Source organism: Talpa occidentalis, unplaced genomic scaffold (assembly GCF_014898055.3).
Source record: "Talpa occidentalis isolate TD23 unplaced genomic scaffold, MPIMG_talOcc4v2.1 talOcc4.6, whole genome shotgun sequence".
Classification (NCBI taxonomy): Eukaryota; Metazoa; Chordata; class Mammalia; order Eulipotyphla; family Talpidae; genus Talpa; species Talpa occidentalis.
In genome coordinates this window covers 3,831,441-3,844,466 of record NW_023604972.1, presented here as the reverse complement: position 1 = coordinate 3,844,466, position 13,026 = coordinate 3,831,441, and the positions used below count along the sequence as shown (strand labels likewise).

Sequence of the window (13,026 nt, the reverse complement as noted above, 5' to 3'; positions counted from 1 at the left end):
GGATTTACACACTCAGGTTCTGGGCACAGCCACTAGAAACACTGCGGAAGACTTACATTCACAAAATGATACCAGGCCGCCCATACAAATCAGCTCACACTGCACCCTTGCAAGTGAGATCACATTTCTTCAGGATTTACCAGCGCGTCGCTGCTGGATAAATAAACGGTGGTCGGCCGGTCACAAGGAAAATATAAAATGCCCACACGGTTACTTCTCTTCCCTCCTCAGGAGGGGCTTTTGCAGGTAATGAACTTAAGGTGTTTCAAATGTGAGGCAAACATTTAAATGATTAAATAAGTGAGATAAATAAGCGACAGAGCCAGGCCCCTCGCGTTTCTGCCGGGGTGCGCGCGGCCTGGGTAAATCACAGCCTTGGCCTTTGCATTGATAGGACAAGAGGAGAAGGAACCAGGCAGGACAAATAACCTCATTTCCATAAAACAGCCCGGTTAAAATTAGCAAATGTATAATTCATTCAGGGTAGTTATTACCGCTTTTGGACGGAAGGGATTTAGACTTGTATTTAAATGCAAATAACTGTATTTTTTTCCCAGTGACACAGAGGGAACCCCCACACTTTGGAGCTCTGCGGTAAACTCTTATTCTCAACTCTCCATTCAGGACGCCGCACGATAGCGGAAGGTGTCTGTGGCAGCACAGGTCACGCCAGCTTCCCCTTCCCCGCTGGGTCTCCACCCTCCCTGGGGATGCCCGGGGTACAATGGAGGAAACTGAGGCCCACTGGCCATGGTCACAAGCTCGGAAGCAGCAGATCCAGTTTAAACCCTGATGGGAGACAGCGGACGATCAGGCACCAGAGCAGTCCAGACGTGGGAACAGACAGCTGAGGAGGAGGGTGCGAGAGAGCCCAGAAGGAAGGGGATGTGTCCAAGGGAGAGAATGCCCAGAACAGAAGGGGCCACGCAAACTGCTGGGAAGGCCAGCCCTGCTCCGGTGTCTCCCATCGCCCACCTGTCTAGCTCCCAGATAGTCAGGGGGTGAAGGAGAGTGGCCCCCTGTGTGACTCACTGTCCAGGCATATGGCTCTCTGGCACTGGCGGCTCCTTTCTGCCATGTTGCCTGTGCCTCCCTATTCCAGAAGGCTGCTTAGCCTGCAGTGTCCAGGCAGGGGAGTATCTCTACGCCCACCTCCTGAAACACGGGGTGCTGGTAGCTCCACATCAGACCCTTGTTGGTGGCTTCTGGGTCTCTGTGCCCCCAACAGCCCCCACTTCTTCCCAGCATCACGTCCCAACTCCTCCCTGGCCCCTTGTTCCTCAGCTCACATGCACCAGTTCTTCATGAGTAAGCTCAGATAGCAAATCTCCTCTCTTGAAATCTTCCACCAACGACTGGCTTAGGTGACCCCTCTCCTTCTTAGCTTCCACCATTCAGTGAGAACCCTCGAAATCTGCTCAACCACTCAAAATGTCAGCTTCACCCCAGCCTCGCCATTGGGTTGAGCTCCTCCAAGTCAACAATCTTTCTTTCTTTATCAGTGTATCTGCAGAAGGTGTCACAGAGCATGTTATATGGAGAGAATCTGATACCTCTTTGGTGGATCCCAATTCCGTGGACACTATCTGTGTGACTTCAGCTAATGGGCAGAGGGAGGGCTGCACACACCAGGAAAGAGCAAGGCCCTGGGCTATAGGAAGGTGTCAACTGAAGAGAGCCAACAAAGTTACAAATGCTCCTGCCAGGCTGAAGGCGTGTGCACCCAGACACCCTGGGTGAAGCCCCAGCTTCATGTTTTTGGCCATTGGTTATGAATTTGGTACCAACTATCCTTCTTCCTTTGCAAAGTGCCTGACCCGGCCCCCCACCATATTCCCAGTGCACCCATGTTACGCACACTGTCTTCCAGAGTAGAATCACAAGTTCATGCAGGGACTTTTTCTTCTCCAACCTGTGTCAATTCCAACATTAACCTTCTACCCTGAGCCTTCTTCGCCAAGGTGTGTGTCTCTCAGTCGTGGCTCCAGGGGTCTCCATTCTCCCAGAGCCTGAATTTTACCTACCAGAAAGATTCACCAATCCTTTTCTCATTGGCCAATCCTTTTCTCATTGGCCAATAAGGAGGCTGAATTAGAGGGATTCCAAGTTTCTCTCCCATTTTAACTTCTGATTCTCAGAGAAATTGGAGTTGGTCATAGGACTTACTCATTCAAAGTACTTACGAATACATGATGTAGCAGTGAAACTGAAAAGTCTCCTGGTCCAAGAATTAAAAGCAAGAGGAAACACCTGTTTGAAATTGAGTAAAACACTTCCTTTTCCTGAATCTTCCCTCATCTGAAAAATAAGGGTGAGAGAGGGCACCACTGTGGTGTGAGTGTGTTACTCAGCCCAGCGGCTTTAGAAAGCGGGCATTCATTTTATTGCCATGGTGACATTTAGTGGGCGAGGCTAGGGATATTGAACAGCCCACGGTAGAAGGCTCGGTCCAGGATAATGAAGAATTGTCCCATCCCAATGGTCAGAAAGATCCCAGTCGAGGCCACGGTCACAGTGTTTGGATGATGTCTGTGGGATATTCCAGCCCTAACATTTCATGAAAGGCTAATTGAAGTTAAAGATACTCAATAAATTTGCGTTTAGAGAGGTTTTAGCTTTGCAGTGGCCTGACCTTCATGATATAACATATAACTAATTAACCTTGAAATTTCATGCTTGACCTATATCAAAGAGCCCTGGCTTTTCCCCTCCAAGCACATGGCTTCTGGAGAATGTTACGCTCCCTCATTTCCTGCAACTACCCTCTCATTTACCTTCATAAACACCTCCTCACATCCAGGGGCCCAATTACTCGCACCGGGAGGAGGGGCTGCTTAAGGCTCTCCTGGGCTCCTCATTCTACCTTAAGCCGCTTGCAGTCTCAGTTCTGGAATTGCTGATATTCATATTTTCCATTGGTTTTTACTATTTAACTATAAATAAATTTATATAATACATCCTATAAGTCTAAACATATTGTGTATAACTTTACATATTCTATATATTATTAACATAATATACATTTCTAGAAATAGCCAATATACTGATTTATATTTTTAAATAGCTTTGATTGCATTCTCTGAGTGCTTACTCTGTGCCAGACACTGTGCCAGGAGCTCTGCAAGCATTGCCAATATAATAACACTTTGTAGGTTATTTCTCCATTTCAGGTTGAGGAAAATAAGTTAGTGAGATTTGCCTATTTTCCCCAGGACGTGGATTGAAGAAAATAAGTTAGTGAGATTTGCCTATTTTCCCCAGGACGTGGATTGAAGTTTGAAGCATCTGTCCAAATCAAAACCCGAGACTTCCCACCTGGTGGTCTTCTCTTTAGTTGAGAGACATCACTGCCCTGTGCTGGGGTGGGGGGTGGTTCTACCTGGAATCAGCACTGACATGCCTAGGCCTGGCGGGGCTGGCTAAGCAGGCAGGGTGCCAGGCAGTGTGCCCCGTGTGTGTGCCCTCCCTGCGTGTGTCAGTGGCCCAGTTGGTACTTCAGGAGTTCTCCACGCCTCAGTTAAGATGGTCTCTTATTCTGAAAAGTGCCTCCTTTCTGGGGATGGGAAATGAAAATAGAAAAAATAAAATCCCTGCAAGTAAGAGAACTTCAGCTTCTGATCAGTGTCAGAAACAGCTTTCACAGCCTCGGTGTCCTGGACTCAAAACAGCTTGATAAATGGGAACACAGAGGTCGTTGTTGCTGCTGCTGCTGCTCTGTTGAGTGCAGGGTTTTGGGCCTGGGGATGACCCTGGGGGAGGACACTGGCCATCTCAGGTCAGTGTGCAGTCACGGCCGGGTCCCTGGTTTGGGCCCTCATCCTGAATTCTCATCATCCCTTCCAGGGCACCCACCCTCCTCTGCATCAAATCACCTCCCAAAGTTCCCATCTGCAAATGCTTTCCTATTGGGATTCAAGGCTTCAACCTATGAAGTGGGGGGTAGGTCACAAACATTCAGTCTGAGCAGTTCCTTCCTCAGGGGCTCATGAGAAGAGCAAACCACAGGGTAGAGCCCTAAGGTGAGAACTTCCCTTCCCAAATCATCACCTGGAGACGCCACTGATTCCCCAGCAGCTTCCCAAGAGCGGGAGTCTGAGTGAAATGTCCAAGTCAGAGAGGGGGAGAGAAGCCCCCCCAGGGGCTGGGGGAGTCCATGGGAGAGAAGCTGCCTGGTCTGAGCGCAGGACAAACCCTGTGTGGTGGGAGTGGAGGAGGTGAGAGCTCTCAGGAGTATTTTCCATCTTACTGAAGCGCGAACAAGTGTATAATAGCAACGAGAAGGAACCCAGCCTGAGCAGCAGCACTTGCTGGGCTCCTAGTGGGAGGGTTTCCACGCGTCTCCCGGCCTCACCCACCGGCCTGTGCCCCCTCGTGCAGACATGGGCTTGCAGAGGGACCCTTAATAAAGAGTCCAGACCACCCCAGGGACGATGTGGGTCTCACAACGAGGACAAAAGCAGGCTCCCCAATCCTGCTCCGTGAAAGAATGCTCAATGAAGTAACAGTAGCAATCATTTCTCATTAACAAACACAACTCACGCTTCTTAATCCCTGGGATGGGTCCAGCATGACGAAAAAGGCTTTCTAAGCACTACGTTATTTCACCTTCCCCCTAGTCCTGTTAGTTGACTATCATTAGCTCATTTCACAGGAGGGAAAGAGAAATCTTATAAAAGTCAAGCCGCTGATGCCGTCTTTTGGTTGGTGAAAATCATTATTCTGCACTCCGGAGCCCCACCCAGGTCCTCGCTGCCCGGCGGACACTCCCCAGCCCGCGCGGCCTCCTGTCTTATCTTCTCTGTCAGGGGAAACGCGCCGTCCCTGTTTCCCCGGTTTCCTTCTTGCTATCACTCCCTTGGCCCTTGGGATTCCCAGGCGGGCCTGGCCTTCTGCAGATGTGCCCCAAGGCGGGAGAAAGCTGAGTTGCTGCTGAGGGTACTGCCCTTTCATCATGAAGTCACAGCCTACGTATTTTTACCACAGAAAATATCGGGGCTGAATTGTGACCCCACTAAGTTCAATTAAATTAACTTAGCCCCTTAACTAAATTCTTAAGCCCCTTAACTCGGAATGCGACTGTATTTGGAGAGAGGGTCTTGAGAAAGCGTGGCGGGAGCACTGTGGACTAGGGTGGAGGTCTGTGGGTGTTAGGACTGCATTGGTGGGCGGGGTGTGGTTACAAGGCCTGAGGGGAGCTTCTATACCTTTAAATCACAACATTGTGAACTAATGTTACCTCAAATAAGAAACGAGGGGCGGGGGGACTAAGTTAAAACAATGGCATGTGGGTATTCTGTGACACGCCTACAGGCCTCCCCCAGGAGCACCTTCATCCTTGTTGGGATGCGCCCAACCTCTGAATATTCCAGCTCACACGTCCTGAGTTGCGCCCTCCTCTCAAAACAGGAGGGCGTCCTACCTTCCTTTTCACAAGGCCAATTTGATGCAAGGTGTAATTTGGGGTGACCTTTCTAGTGTTGCCCTCTACCCTGGTGAAGCTCACAGTGGCTTAAGGATGGGAGGTGAGTAGAGCGTCCAGAACTGGGGTTGGTGCCCAAGATCAGTTGAGGAGAAGAGGCTACCAGATTGTCTGTTAGGGTTAGCAGTGATTATTTCTGAAATTCCAAATTTTTAATGAATTGTTTTTAGGCTAAATCACAGCGTTCTCCCATGGTGATGGCTTCATCAGGATCTTCTGTGGCTTCTGTTTCCTCTGCTGGGGCATTCGATGACCATTTGCTTGGATGACTCCTTGTGCTTTGTTTTGTTTTGTTTTCACTTCTGCTCTAGTTACAGTGCCATCAAGTTCACCTTCTCATTTAGGAAACATTACCTTGAAAATGCCATTTTAAAGACTTGCTTTCAATGGCTACCCAGGCTAAAACTACCTGGTCGGCAGTGACTCGTGGCTCTTGAGCTCCATTCCTCACACACCCTCAGGCAGGAAGTGGCTCATCGGTTCTGGGTGTTGACCTTGGGAGGTGAAAGGAAAGGAATGATAAACTAACTAACCACTTCCCTCTAGTGAGCCCACTTCCTGGTGCATTTCAACTCTCACCCCGTAGAAAAAGCCACATCCATGAATAAGACTCCTGACCGTAAGGATTGCTAGAATAACTTTCATCCTTTAAGGCAAAATTTTCTTTGTCTCATCAGTTTCATAACCACATTGTGTAGCTTTTCTTGCCTCACCCATAGCTGCACCACCAGTCACACAGTCTGGGGAAGGCCTGGAGCAATGGCAAAATCCAGGTTCTGCAACCTGGTGTCAACAGGTTGAGGTTAGTTACTACCTGGAGGATTTGGACACATCCTGTAAGTTTGCTGAGTCTCAGTTTCCTTTTCTGTGAGATGATATGAATTTTACGTACTCCCAGGATGACTGGGAGTATTTGATGAGATGATGCAAATCAAGGTCTTAGGGGAATATTGTTGCAACCAGGAAACCTAGTGGGAATGTTGTCGCAACTAGAAACCTAGTGTACTCTCAGGCTACCTGAGCATAAACGAAGAGTGAGACATATACTTAACGTGAGGTGGTCAGATCAAATCAGGATCCTGAGGCCTCTTCCAAGAATCACATATCAAAACTTCATTGGCATGGTTACAGGAAAATCATTAAAACTGGTGGGCAATCTGGGCAATCTGAAAATAAAAGCAATGAAAGACTGTCTGAAAAACTCAGATGATTAACCTGAAACAGACAAAGTGGCGGAGCCCATGAAATCTGTCGTAGCTCACATAAAGTGCTACCGTCAGACCGATGAAGGAAGGAATTGTACTCACCAGGTAACCCATAGGGAGAACAGGTTACAACTTGAACTGTCATAATTTGGTGATTATGTCAACCCAGAACAAAGTCACCCAGCCCAAGAGTTTTCCTTACACTACTGAGTCACGCATCTGCATATTTCACTGGTATCCACTTAGGAAAATGAGTGTGTGCATCTTTCTACTCAAGAAAAATATTCCTGAATAGCTACATATACATTGAAAGTGGATATGAATCATCCTTTATCACTGACCTGCATTAATCTGCTGAGAAGGCTCTAAATAAGTCATCTCTGATTTTCCTGGGACCAAATTCAATGGGCCAGGTGCTGTGTAGCCCAATTTTAATGGCCCTTTATTTTATCTACTCAAGAACATAACCAGCAATTATTCCCTTTGTATTCTACATCATCAATTTCTCCTTTATTCTAGCTCAGTCCAATTAAAAATTTATATGATATTTTTCCATTGAAAAAATAAAACCCTCACTTGTTCTACATCTTAACCTTTGGTTATCACTCCATTTCTCTGTTCTCTTTTACAATTAAATTTTCAATGAGTGGTTCCATTTGTTTTCTCCAAATTTATTCCTCCTGTTTTTTTCTTGAATTCAATGTACCATTTTGATCACTCCATTGTTCCAAGATAATGCTTATGTTTTATTTTCCAGGGACCAGGGACCTGATATTGCTAATTTAGTGATATATTCTCAGTTCATCTGATTTGACTTGTAAGCACTTAATGTACTATCTCCCTTTCTCCTCCTGGTCAGCTTTCATCACTTGACTTACAGGACACCATACCCTCTTAATTTCCTTTGGGGTAAACTCTTCACAGTTCACTCAGCTTGTTCTTCTTCATTCTCAAGACATCTCAACAAGCCTGAGACTTTGCTCTTTCTTCACTTGGACTTGATGCTCGCTCCTGAATCCTGACTTGTCAGCCCAGCTGTCTACGTGACATGTCTGTTTGGAGATTGAAGAGTATTGCTAATCAGAAATAACAAAAGCTAACTTCTTGCCATTTTCTATTCCCTTGCCCATCTCTCTGCTAAGACCTCTTTATTTCAATTTTAGTGACTTAATTTTTCCAGTTTGCCAAGTAAAAACTTTACAGTCATTCTTAACTCTTTTCACCAAAACTGCCAATGACCAAGTCCTGGCTATTGTGAGTTGGGTTAGCAATCTTCTCCTTCAATCAGACTGGAATCTATGTCATCCACTCTTCTAGATCTCCCATATTTGAACTTGAAGTGGGGCTTGTACCATCAGGAATCTCAGACCTTCAGACTCTTTAGATAGCCACTTTTGGCACTTCTCAGCCCCATAATTATGTATGCCAAGTCTTTGTAATAAATTTCTTTATAGATGAGAGATAGATAAATAGATAAATAGACAGACAGGCAGATAAATCAATAGATTAATATATCCCATTGGTTTTGTTTCTCTGGAGAAACTGACTAATATAGAATATCCTGTTAGTTTCTCCTTCATAAATGCAGATTTTGGCAATTTTTAACTATTTCCATTCTGACATTCAGCATCATAAAACTGTAATTAAATTATTATAGCAATGTAAGTTCTCTGAGTTATTGAAATAACTCCCGTTTTCCTTTTTCTTAACCTATGGATCAAAAATGCACTGCAGAAGAAGCAAGAATGATTATTTGAAAAAGTAGATCAGATCACAGAATTCTTCAGCACAAACCCTCCATTAGGTTTCTGTTTTGTTGAGTATAAGAGTCCAGATCCATAGAACAAACTGTAAGTCCCTATATGAAGCACTTCCAGGACCTCTCTGAGCCCCCACTGTGCCTTCCTTCACTTGCCTGGAGCCAGGCTGACCCTTTGCTGTTTGAGGGGCACACCAGGGGTGCACTGGTCTTCGGATGTCCAGGTGCTCTTCCTTCTATGGGGCCTGCTGTTCTCGCTGTATTTTCCTTTCTCCAAGTCTTCACTAAATGTCACTCGCGCCTTCCCTGAAAACCTTTCAGACACTTCCTGCCCTGCCCCAACTCTCACTAGCCCCTTCCCCACTTCATTCATATTCACTGGTCACCATCTGACATTTTAATTTTTCTTCGTTTATCTTCTGTCTTTTCCCCATGAACTCAGTAAAAAAGGGGATCCCTCCTCTTTTGTTCACTAAGCCATCCCTGCACCTAGATTTCACCTATTAGAACAAGTGCTTCAGGCCACACTAGGGTGGAGAGGAAAGGGCAGTTGTAAGAACCCAGTAAAAGCTGGAGCTATAGGAGAGGGCTTCCCAGAGAAGTTTCTGTGGTAAAGAACATGCTGATTATCAAGCCATTACTGGGCAGAGGGGACCACCAGAACAAATACATCCCACGTTTGACCTTGATTTATTTATTTACTTACTTAATCGTACATATATATATATATATATATATATTTTGCGGGAAAATGCCAATGACCAAGTCCAAAGAGAAGCCAGGGATCAGGAATTAGGGTACTATCCATGGAAGACAATTTCCCAGGACACCTATCAGAACGGACAAGTGTCAAGAGTGAGCTCAGAGGGCAAAGAGACTGTACCCCAACAGTTAGACCATAAGCAAGGAAGCAGAAAGAAAAGCGATGCCTTAATTTTAATTACCCAAGCCACTACTCATTGGGTTTTCTCCACCTGGATGAATTCCAGGTGCTTCTGTGATGATGAAGAGGATTTGGGGGAGGCATTGGTCCAGGGATGTTTGATTTTCTGCTTTTATTTCCTTATCATCAATGTCTTTCCAACAAGAAGACTTTGGTGAATATGCATTTGACTTGGAAGTCCTCTACGGAAAGGGGAGATTTGCCGGCGTTCCCCAATGCCCACAGTGCAATAAATGAGACATAAATAGACAGTGGGGCTGTATATTGCACTTGCATAGAGAAGGGGAGTCCTTTCCTGACATTCTGCTGGGTGTTTCTGAAGATAAATACTGGGTTAATGCTGGATTTTGGCTTTAATGTCTATCCAAATAACATCAACACCCCTGACCAGGGATATCACAATTCCTAAGCACTTTTATTTTGCTCACAACCACCTAGGACCTCAAACTCCATGCCCTGCTCTCAAACTCTCTGAGCTTGCACCTGTGGGTCAGACATGAGTCTTCTGTATGATGCTACTGGCCTTGCCTTCGCTGTAGCTCAGACTCACTGAGTCCCACCCAATGAAAATCTGATAACCAAACCCAAGCTAAATGTTTAAATTCAGCTAAGACCCTACATTTATTCAGTTTCACATTTCCTTTTACTAAATATTTAAAGCAAATATTATTATTGATAGTCATATGCTCAAATTCACCTTGTCTCAAATGAAAGCAGTAAATATTTCTAAAAGTTCTTCTACACTTGAGAGCTCATGGAGTCTCATGGAGTCTGTCACTGGAGGCAGTGAGTGTGAAGAAACTCATGAGAAAGCAGAATATTTGAAATGTCTGGGGACTCACTCTCACCACATCCTAGCTCGCAAAGCTGGGTGAGTTATAGACTTGCTGGGTCTCATTTCTCAATGATAAGGTGGGAATAATACCAGCACTGACCTACTGTCTGCTACATGAGGGTGCAGTGAGTTAGTGGCATTGAAGTGCTCAGAATGGCACCTGGCACAGAACCAGTGCTATGGGATCAGTGCTCTGTTGATCAGAATAAATAGCTATCTGCTCAACTTTAACTTCACAACTTCCAGATTCTGCTAAAATAATAAAAAGACAAGCAGAAGATTTTCAGAGTCATGTGGTCTACATGGGTATTTATATAATGCTACCGCAAGACCTCCAGCAATGTCATTTTGCTCAACGTTGTTCAGTTAGAACACTGAGGAGAGGAAATTTGATTCCCAGACTGGGGACCATCTGAGTGAAGTGGGTGCACTCTCCCCACCCTGTGTGGTTTCCCCGGGAAATCTGCTTTCCTCCCACATCTGAAGATGTGCGTGTGAGATTTACTGGTGTGTCTCACTCACTGCACTTGAAGTGAGTGTGGGTGTAGGTGTACGAGTGTGCAGTGGACGGGCAGAGTGCAGTGGACAGGCATCCTGGCCAGCTCTTGCCCTGAGTACCTAGTACAGGTCCTTGACCCTGAGCTGCCACTGGCAGGTAGGAGAATGAATCAATGACTGATTGCAAATGATTATTTAATACCAGAGCTGCTTAGAGTCTTTATTTAGAGGTTTTTTTGTGACCAAAAATATGTCCTAGGAGCTTAATTAGCTCCTGTTCCTATCAGGGAGCCTGTGGTAAAACTCGTTTTGTTGTATGTGGTTTTGCTTGGATTTGCAGTTCCCGAGAACTTTTGACAACACTGAGGACTTACTATATATAAGTTCGCATTGTTTTGGAGAATAAGAGAATCAAATTTTTTAAAACCTAATTTATAAGTTAATTAACCTGGGGATGTGGTTGGATAATACCCCCACCCCATATCCACTGCCTAGTGCTCAGATACAGATGGAGGTCAGAGGGACACAGGACTGCAGAGTGACCAGGGAGAGGTGGTATTGCTACCTGAAGAGACAGAAAAAGAAAATCAGGAGCCAAAAGAATGTGTATTATTTTACCACATCTCCTCATTTAATTAACTTATAATTTAGGTTTTAAAAAATTTTAATTCTCTGAAACAATGCAAACTTATATATAGAAAGGCCTCAGTGTTATCAAAAAGTTCTTGGAAACTGCAAGAGCTAGGACAGATGTTCCCCCAGAACCTCCAGGCATCTTGGTTTTAGCTTAAGACCCGTGTCAGACGTCTGAGCCACAACGCTAAGATAATAGATGCCCGTTACATCTGTTATCTAATACAGTATTGGCACAAAAATTAATTCATGGCCCAGGAATAAATCCATGTATATATGAGCACCTAGTTAGTTTTTGTTTCATAATAGGCTGACTATCGGCCCATCTACAGAAATTTCAAAATCCCAATGTGCAGACCCAGTGATTCGAGAATGATTTAATCACCACCTCTGGGCGTAAGACACAGACACGTGGGTTTCAAGTCCTCAGGTGGCCCCTGCAGTGCAAGGACAACTCAGAGGGTGGTTCCCCAGCTGCATCTAGGAACCACCCAGGAATTTAGAAAGATGCACATTCCATATTTGACACCAAGATTTCACACTAGTGCAAGTGGAGGAGGATTCAAAATCTGCTGTGAACAAGCATCTCAGGTCACTTGATGAGAGTCTGTGACTCATTCTTTAAGAAACCAAGACCCTCCCTCTCTGAACCCGCGGCCATCACCTCTAGTGCAGCGAAACTCGCCGGAGACTTTTTACGAGGACTCTATGATGAGTCCACATTGCTCACCAGGCACCACCTGACCCCCTCTGACCGCGCTCCTCCTGCCCCAGGTCTGTCTCCCTTTCCTTAGCTGCCCTGAGCCCCCCACCTTCCCTCCACCCTCCCATGGGACCAGGACTTCATCCGCATCCTTCGTCCACATCGGAGTCCTTTTGAGCTGTTGCTTCTCACCTCAGAGGTGTCGCTGTTGTCTTCCCGGTGGGTTCTGGATTCCTGTTGATGGGTGGGGGTAACAAAGACTCACCCACTTGTTTCTCTGCTCACTCGCCCCCACGAGCCTGCAGGTGATGCTTGTGTCTGTGGCCTAGGACACGCCAGGCCTCCTTGCCATCCCCACGGGGAACTGAGGCTCAGCATCTTCACTGCAGCACTAAACGTGCAGAGGCCGGTGTGGTTCAGGCCCTAGGCCTGGTGTGCTTTTGAGAACCACCCACTGCTCCTGAAAACAAGCCAGACCAGCTCCTGTTTCTCTGACCTTCACGGCCCCCGCCCAGCCCCTCCTCGGGACTGGACACAGGCCAGCCCTGTGTTCCCATGGACCCAGGGCCACACGCGATGGAAAACATAGAGCCCAGAAGAAAGACTTCCTCCCCTCCTTGATTCTTGGCCCCTGCCCTTCCACAATTCCTGCTTGGAAACACTTGAATGCCAGCGGGCGGCTTAAGTCCCTCTCCCGGGCCACCCGGGTCAGCCTGAATAGCCCAGGCCCGCTGGGTCTTAGAGTCAGGAAATCACTGGCTGCAGGATCAGCGAGGCCCGACTTACAAAAACTGCCTGCATTGTTCTGGCCTCACGGAATAACAGCCACAATTAGCCCAAGGCTGCAGGAAAAATAAAACCTGTCTGATCACCCTCCAGGCCCACTGCCACCCGCTCTGGCTCCCGTGGTGTGCCGCACCCCGCTCCCGCTGAGATGCAGCCTGAATCCTGATGGTCCAGGGCAGGGGCGA

The 13,026-nt window shown here is 46.5% G+C and overlaps 1 long non-coding RNA gene across 1 annotated transcript; it reads right to left on the bottom strand.

Annotated features, from left to right (window-relative positions):
* Window positions 1-4,777: 4,777 nt before the first annotated feature.
* On the bottom strand, window positions 4,778-12,531 carry LOC119261083 (uncharacterized). Its single transcript, XR_005128907.2, has 3 exons — window positions 12,248-12,531; window positions 6,527-6,645; window positions 4,778-5,973 (listed from the first exon to the last, which is right to left on the bottom strand). It is a non-coding gene; the product is annotated as an uncharacterized LOC119261083 (long non-coding RNA).
* Window positions 12,532-13,026: the final 495 nt, after the last annotated feature.